General features: G+C 61.2%; 2 non-coding genes and 1 pseudogene across 2 annotated transcripts in view; all 3 read right to left on the bottom strand.

The window, feature by feature from the left end:
• LOC145274270 (large subunit ribosomal RNA) overlaps positions 1–3,762 on the bottom strand; it is a 5,725-nt gene extending 1,963 nt beyond the window's left edge. The window contains exon 1 of the ribosomal RNA XR_013866629.1: positions 1–3,762. This exon is cut by the window's left edge and continues 1,963 nt beyond it. This is a non-coding gene — a ribosomal RNA (large subunit ribosomal RNA).
• A 595-nt stretch (positions 3,763–4,357) lies between these two features.
• Positions 4,358–4,516, bottom strand: LOC145274274 (5.8S ribosomal RNA). The gene has a single exon (XR_013866631.1). It is a non-coding gene; the product is annotated as a 5.8S ribosomal RNA (ribosomal RNA).
• Positions 4,517–4,911: 395 nt separating this feature from the next.
• On the bottom strand, positions 4,912–7,283 carry LOC145274266 (small subunit ribosomal RNA; annotated as a pseudogene).
• Positions 7,284–7,500: the final 217 nt, after the last annotated feature.

Below are 7,500 nucleotides of genomic sequence, written 5' to 3'. Positions count from 1 at the left end.
CATCGCGCGGACTGCGCAGGAGCGGAGGACGCCGCGTCGGAGGTGCCGACGAAGACCGCACCGGCAAAGCGACGACGACACGTCCGCAAGGCAGCCTCACCCCTTTTCGAGGAGGACGGAGACGTTGCGACGAACGGATTGGAGCCGCCCGCCGCCACCCCGACCCCGGAGCGAAGCACCCCGCAGAAAAGCCGCTTGAACCGCCGCCGCCAGAAAGACGACCCGCCGACGGTCCCCCGCCGTTTTTGGTCGACGCCACACTCCTGCCGCCCGACGGCGGACTCCCACCCGTATCGCTCTCCGACCCGCAACACACGCTCGCTTGACCGCGACCGCTCGACCGGAACACGCCGCCGCACAACGGACCGCCGCGGCCCCTATGCCTTCGCCGCAAAGCGCGAACGGAGCGAACGCTACAGCCCCGTACCGGTTCCTCGCTTCGCGCGGGCACGGCCCGACCGACCCGGTCCTCGGAGCCAATCCTTCTTCCGAAGGTACGGATCCATTTTGCCGACTTCCCTTACCTACATTGATGCCATCGACGAGAGGCTGTACACCTTGGAGACCTGCTGCGGATGGTGGGTACGGACCGACTCGAGAGCTGCGAAAACCGGACCCGGATTTTCCAGGGCCGCCGAAAGCGCACCGGACGCCGCCCGAGCCGCGGCGCTCTACAGGTACCTTTTCCGTATCTCCGGACGAGCCGATTCCACGGACATGGTCCTTTACGAAGAAGAGAGAACTCTTCCCGGGGCTCCCGGCGACGTCTCCGGGCTCGCTTGCGTCACCGCGGTTTCGCCCGGGAAGCGACGGGCGCCGCCGACATCGCTGCCGACAGCGTCGCCACCCCCGGGCCCTCTCCGAGTCCGGGTTCGGGAATATTAACCCGATTCCCTTTCGACGGGAGGCCGGCCGCTTTTTTTTTGTTTGGGCTTTTGATTCGATTCGATTCGATTCGCTTTCCTTTCACTTTCATAACGGATCCGGCGCCTTTCGGGAAGACTTTCGCCCGCGTCTTAGGACCGACTGACCCGTGCTCGACCGCCGTTGGCACGGAACCCTTCTCCACTTCGGTCTTCGAAGGTCTCGTTCGAATATTTGCTACTACCACCGAGATCTGCACCCGCGGTCGGCTCCACCCGGGCTCGCGCCCTAGGCTTCCGTGCTCGCCGCGGCGCCCTCCTACTCGTCGCGGCATCGTTTCGGCGCGAAAGTTCATCGCTCCTCGCCGCGACGGTCCGGCATCGGTCCGTCGCTCCAGCGCCATCCATTTTCGGGGCCGGTCGATTCGGCAGGTGAGTTGTTACACACTCCTTAGCGGATTCCGACTTCCGTGGCCACCGTCCTGCTGTCTATATCGACCGACACCCTTTCGGGGATCTCATGGGCGTCGCGTTAGGCACCTTAGCCGGACGTTTGGTTCATCCCACAGCGCCAGTTCTGCTTACCAAAAGTGGCCCACTTGGCACTCGCATTCGAGGTGACCAACCGCCCAGCGAAGCGTGCTGGCGGCGGCGGCCGGATGGGTCGGCTCCGTCGTTCGGGAGAGTCGGCCCGTTTCCACCCGTTCCGAGTTCGAGAGTAGGTCGAGGCCGTGAACGGCCCCGGGGCCTCCAATCGTTCGCTTTAACCGGATGGAATTGCGACGATCGAGCGCCAGCTATCCTGAGGGAAACTTCGGAGGGAACCAGCTACTAGACGGCTCGATTGGTCTTTCGCCCCTACACCCGGTTCCGACGATCGATTTGCACGTCAGAGGCGCTTCGGACTTCCACCAGAGTTTCCTCTGGCTTCATCCCGACCGGGCGTGGATCGCCATCTTTCGGGTCCCTGGTCGCTCGCTACGCCAGAGTCGGCCGAGTCGTACTCGGAAAAAGGGGAAACCGACCCGGGGGTGATGCGCCCGCGCGCAGCGCCTAAACTCGACGACAAAATAGGACTAGTTCAAGCCGCGGGATCTCACCGATGGGCGGAAGGAGGATATGGAAGCTGGCGCCCGGCAATTCCCCTTTTTGGAAGATGCGCCGGTCCCCTCTCGGGGAGGAGGGAAAAACAACCGCACGTCAGCCACGAGCCTTCCCTCTCCTATCTCTCTCGGGAAGAGAGAAAAAAGGAAAAGTTGCGGGCACCGCAGCAGCGACGGCGGAAGGCCGAAAACGCCGCGCCGGCGGGATCGGGCACGGCTCGGAGGCGGGTGAGGCGAGGAGAAGACGACGGCACGAGACCGACGACACCCCCCGACGACCCCCGGACGACTTTGCCACGACACCTCTCCCGATCGACGCCCTCCTACACGCTCTCTCGCTTTCGCTTCGCCTTCGGGGTTAGTCAGAGGTGGCCCCTACGACTCGCGAACGGCCAGGACTCCTCGGTCCGTGTTTCAAGACGGGTCGGGTGGGTTGCCGATGCACGTCGCTGACCCGGGGTGGCGGGCGGCTCGAGTAAAAAAGCGTCGCCGAGCGACCTCTCCGGAAACGGAAACGGGCGCGGGCGGGGTTGCCCCCGACAAGAACCCGAAACGTCGGCGAGGTGCGTGACGGCGAGGCCGCGCCAGTCCTATCCCGCCTCTCATCGCGCACGCGCCCGAGACGGTGGGGCGCCTAAGGAGCGACACACAGAGTGCGTCGCCCGCACCGCGACTTCCGGCGGGATCAAAACGGACCGGCTCGCCACGTGTAACGGATCGTGTCAGATTTCCTCCGTTCCCGGCAGAAAGGGGCAGTTACGTTCGCGGGCCCGACGGCCGGTGGCCCCCGACTTCACAAGGTGGGAAGACGGGGGTTTTCAGGGTGATGAAACGCCTGCCGCCTACGGAAAAAAACCCGCGTGTTCGACCTGCACGCCGGGAACGGGTCGCGACGACGGACCGGAGGGGAAGTGCGTCCGGTGCCGGCCGCGCGGAGGTCGCGCCGAAGCGCCCGCGCCATGATTACGCCGAGCGATGAGAAGGGGACGGGTGCAGCGGAGTCGCGCGCGGAGGGAGCAGGAGGAAAGAAGAAGCGGCGGCGACGGATGCGGCGGGTTAGGGGCCCGGCGGCAGCAGCGATCGAGAGGACGAGTCCCCTCCGTCGCAGCCAACCGACGCAGCCACCTACCGACGCCGCGGTCGTCACCACGTTTCCCTTCCCGCTATCCACGCGGCCCGTCTCCTTCGTCGGCGACGCGGGCACAAAAGCTGGCCCGCGGAGAACGAGTTCCCCGCGGACACGACGAACGACGACCTGTGCCGCGACGGCCTCTCTTTCAAGAACACACATCGAGTTTGGGCTCGAGCCTAGGCAGCACCGGACTGAGTCCCCCCGCGATCGCGGTGAGCGGTCCCACCCGTTTACCCCTGGGCGGTTTCACGTTCTCTTGAACTCTCTCTCCAAAGTTCTTTTCAACTTTCCCTCACGGTACTTGTCGACTATCGGACTCGTCCCGGTATTTAGCCTTGGATGGAGCTTACCACCCGATTTGGGCTGCGTTCCCAAGCAACCCGACTCTCGGATCGAAGGCCGTCGCTCGCCGTCCGCACCGAATGGGCCTGGCACCCGCCGCGGGCGGCCCCGATCGAGGGAACTCCGAACTATGCGAGACGAAAACGAACGGCTGCCTTCGACCCATGCGCCACACGTCCCGAAGCCTTTAACTTGCGACGGGATTCGGCGTTGGGCTTCTCCCGGTTCACTCGCCGTTACTAAGGGAATCCCGGTTGGTTTCTTTTCCTCCGCTTAGCGATATGCTTAAGTTCAGCGGGTCGTCTCGTCCGAGCCGAGGGCGGCGGTTTTTAGTAGAGTGTGGTGTTTGGAGGAGAGGAATCTCGATCGGTACCCTCCGTGTGACGACGGCTGGCCGATATAGCGCCCGTCCGACCGAAAATGAAGAAGCCAACAATTAAAAAAAAAGCGTGGGTCCTCCCCATCCGACGTTGCCTACGACGCGGCCACCTTTTTACGGTGCGACGGCCGTGCTCGTCGCGCTGCTCGAGGCGTCGCTGAGAGACACCTTCATGAGGCAGAGAGCGAGACGAGCAGGCGGCGCTTACGTCGGCAGTCGGTTAGGTCGGTGCTTTTTTTTTTGTTTTGTTCTCCCTTCGGCTGCTTTCGGACAGACTCCTCCTGCTCCTCCTCCACAGTGTTTCTTCACGCGGTCGAAAAGGGAAAAGACTCCGCGGTCTGCCAGCGGGAGACGAAGGAGGAGGCCGGAGAGGGTTTTAAAAAAAAAAAAGACATTGAAAGGAGTCAATTCTTTTTTTATTTTTCTTCCCCCTCGTCACTCGCTCCTGCGACGTCCCGGTTACCACCGTGCCGAGGACCGGGCGGGCACGGGGACGGCAAGATGTCGTTTCGTTAACGGAGAAAGACATGTAACGTTCCGCCTCTCGACCGGACGTGGCCCCGAGACAAGGGATCTCGGGGCCCGCAATGTGCGTTCGAGGTGTCGATGTTCACTGAGTCCTGCAATTCGCATCAGTTCTCGCGGCTGGCCGCGCTCTTCATCGACGGACGAGCCGAGTGATCCCCCGTCCAGGGTTCAGCACTTGGGTTTTTTATATTAGTTTTTGTTTATATAGATTTAGTAGTGTGCGAGGAGGTCTGTGCGAGGAGGCGTGACGGCATTGCAATGTCGCGAGTAGTTTGTTTTTAGCTAGCGGCGGTGGCACAGCGGCTGCAAAAAAAACAAAAAACGATAAAGCGGCGACAAGGCAAAGAAGAAGCGGCCATCACTTGCGGTGGGCGAAAAAACAAACAGGTGGTAAGACGCGGAAGCAAGCAAGAAGAGCTGGGGCTTTAAAAACCTCCGCGTCACCACAAATCTATCTCTCGCTCCGCCTTTTATAGGTTTGTTTGCGCGCATTCGAGGCGTTGACGCCGACAGACAGAGGAGGTAGGCCGGAAAACAACAAACCAGTCTCGAACGGGAAAACGGTAATGATCCTTCCGCAGGTTCACCTACGGAAACCTTGTTACGACTTTTACTTCCTCTAAACGATCGGGTTCGGTCGTCTTCTCCAGGCATCGAACGCCGAGGCGTAGATGCACGAGTGTCGTGACGGACACGTCGCGCACTGCCCGGCGGCGTCGTCGGCCAGATCCGAGGACCTCACCGGACCGTTCGATCGGTAGTAGCGACGGGCGGTGTGTACAAAGGGCAGGGACGTGATCGACGCGGGCTGTTGACCCGCGCCTACCGGGAATTCCTCGTTCACGGGTTGGTTACAGGCCCCGATCCCTATCACGGGAGGTGGTTCAGAGGTTTCCCAACCCTCTCGGGCCGGGGCGAAGTCCCCGCTGATACCTCCAGTGTAGCGCGCGTGCGGCCCCGGACATCTAAGGGCATCACAGACCTGTTATCGCTCCGCCTCGTGTGGCTTTCTGCCACCCGTCCCTCTAAGAAGTGCGTGAGAAAACCGGACCCGGACCCGAGCGCCACGGAGGACGCCGAGCCCGCCGTAAAAATCACTGACATCGGCGCACTAGTTAGCAGGCCGGAGTCTCGTTCGTTATCGGAATCAACCAGACGGATCGCTCCACCAACTAAGAACGGCCATGCACCACCACCCACCGAATCGAGAAAGAGCTATCGATCTGTCAATCCTACCGGTGTCCGGACCGGGTGAGTTTTCCCGTGTTGAGTCAAATTAAGCCGCAGGCTCCACTCCTGGTGGTGCCCTTCCGTCAATTCCTTTAAGTTTCAGCTTTGCAACCATACTCCCCCCGGAACCGAACTCTGGTTTCCCGCAGGCTACCCGCCGGGTCATGGAAGCGAACGCCGGCGGATCGCCGGTCGGCATCGTTTACGGTCGGAACTACGACGGTATCTGATCGTCTTCGAACCTCCGACTTTCGCTCTTGATCGAGGAAAACGTGCTTGCCACACGCCATCGCTGCAGTTCGTCTTGCGACGATCCAAGAATTTCACCTCTAACGTCGCAATACGAGTGGCCCCGACCGCTCCCTTCGATCATTGCCTCGCCGTAGACGGAGACCGACAGACGTAGACGAGGCCCTCTTCCATCATTCCATGCTTATCGTATGCAAGCTTGAACAGCCCGCTCTGAGCACTCTAATTTTTTCAAAGTGAACGTACCGGCCGCCGCGGACACTCGGTTAAGAGCACCCTTGGAGGAGAAACCGCCGACCCGCAACACGCGCGCAGACAAGACACGAAGCAGGGACTCGGAGCGGACCGGGGGGTTCAAAAAAAAAGAGGAACGCGCGGAAAGGGAGAGGGAGAGAAGCGCGGGGGTCAGAGTGCGGGGATGCGAATGAACACACCCAAACACACACACGTAGCACCCCCCCGTTAGACTACTCCCGGAACCGAACCGACGACCACTTGTTTTTTTTTTCCCGGATCCCGATCACGACCTCCTCGTCCACCTCGCCGGCAGGACCGCGTGGCGGGTATGCTAGCGGTTGACACCGGCGGAAAGGGCCGGGAATGCGAACGGACGACCAAAGTCAACGACGGACGATGGCGCCGCCGCCCCGGGGCCGCTTGCGCGACCACGAACCCGAGTTCGGACTACGAGCTTTTTAACCGCAACAACTTTAATATACGCTACCGGAGCTGGAATTACCGCGGCTGCTGGCACCAGACTTGCCCTCCGGTTGGTCCTCGTTAACGGATTTGAAGTGTACTCATTCCGATCGCGGGGCCTCGACAGAGTCCCGCGTCGTTATTTTTCGTCACTACCTCCCCGTGCCGGGAGTGGGTAATTTGCGCGCCTGCTGCCTTCCTTGGATGTGGTAGCCGTTTCGCATGCTCCCTCTCCGGAATCGAACCCCGATTCCCCGTTACCCGTAGTAACCACGGTAGGCACTTAACCGACCGTCGACAGTTGATAGGGCGGACCCTCGAGAGACCCGTCGCCGGGCGTGAAAGCTCGTGCGATCGACCAGTGAGTTATCCAGAGTCACCAAAGCGGAGCGCGCCGCCCTATGAGCCCCGCCACCGAACGGACCCGCGAGCGGGAACGCCGACGACGGGAGGACGGAATGACGCGCATCGGTCTCAGTCTAATATGTAGCGCCGCGACCCGGAACGGCCGACGCGGGTGCCAGCGCGCGAGGCGTGGCGACGACGGCGCGCCGACCGATCGCGGCCTGTGTCACATGTATTAGCTCTAGAATTGCCACAGTTATCCATCGCCTCCGAGGAGGAATACGGTCCCGAGGATTAGGTCCGGTTCCTGAGCCATTCGCGGTTTCGCCCGTTCTAATGCGTGGCGTGAACTTACACTTGCATGGCTTAAGCTTTGAGACAAGCATATGACTACTGGCAGGATCAACCAGGTATCGTTGGAATTTGGGACTTTGTTTCGACAGAACGACAGACCGACCGACCGACCGACCGACATAAGACAGACAACTACAACGACGGGCACGTGTTTATTTGTTTTTCGAGGAGGTTCGCCGTCAGTAGAAGCGCGCTGCCCGCGCTGATGGCCTCTTTTTTGTTTCTCCCCTGACTTGGACCGAGACCGAGACTCAAAGAACGAAAGCGACCAACGTC

This window comes from Euprymna scolopes, unplaced genomic scaffold, assembly GCF_053919585.1.
Source record: "Euprymna scolopes isolate OS-2025 unplaced genomic scaffold, ASM5391958v1 sca307, whole genome shotgun sequence".
Classification (NCBI taxonomy): domain Eukaryota; kingdom Metazoa; phylum Mollusca; class Cephalopoda; order Sepiida; family Sepiolidae; genus Euprymna; species Euprymna scolopes.
This window is presented reverse-complemented; position numbering and strand designations above follow the sequence as displayed.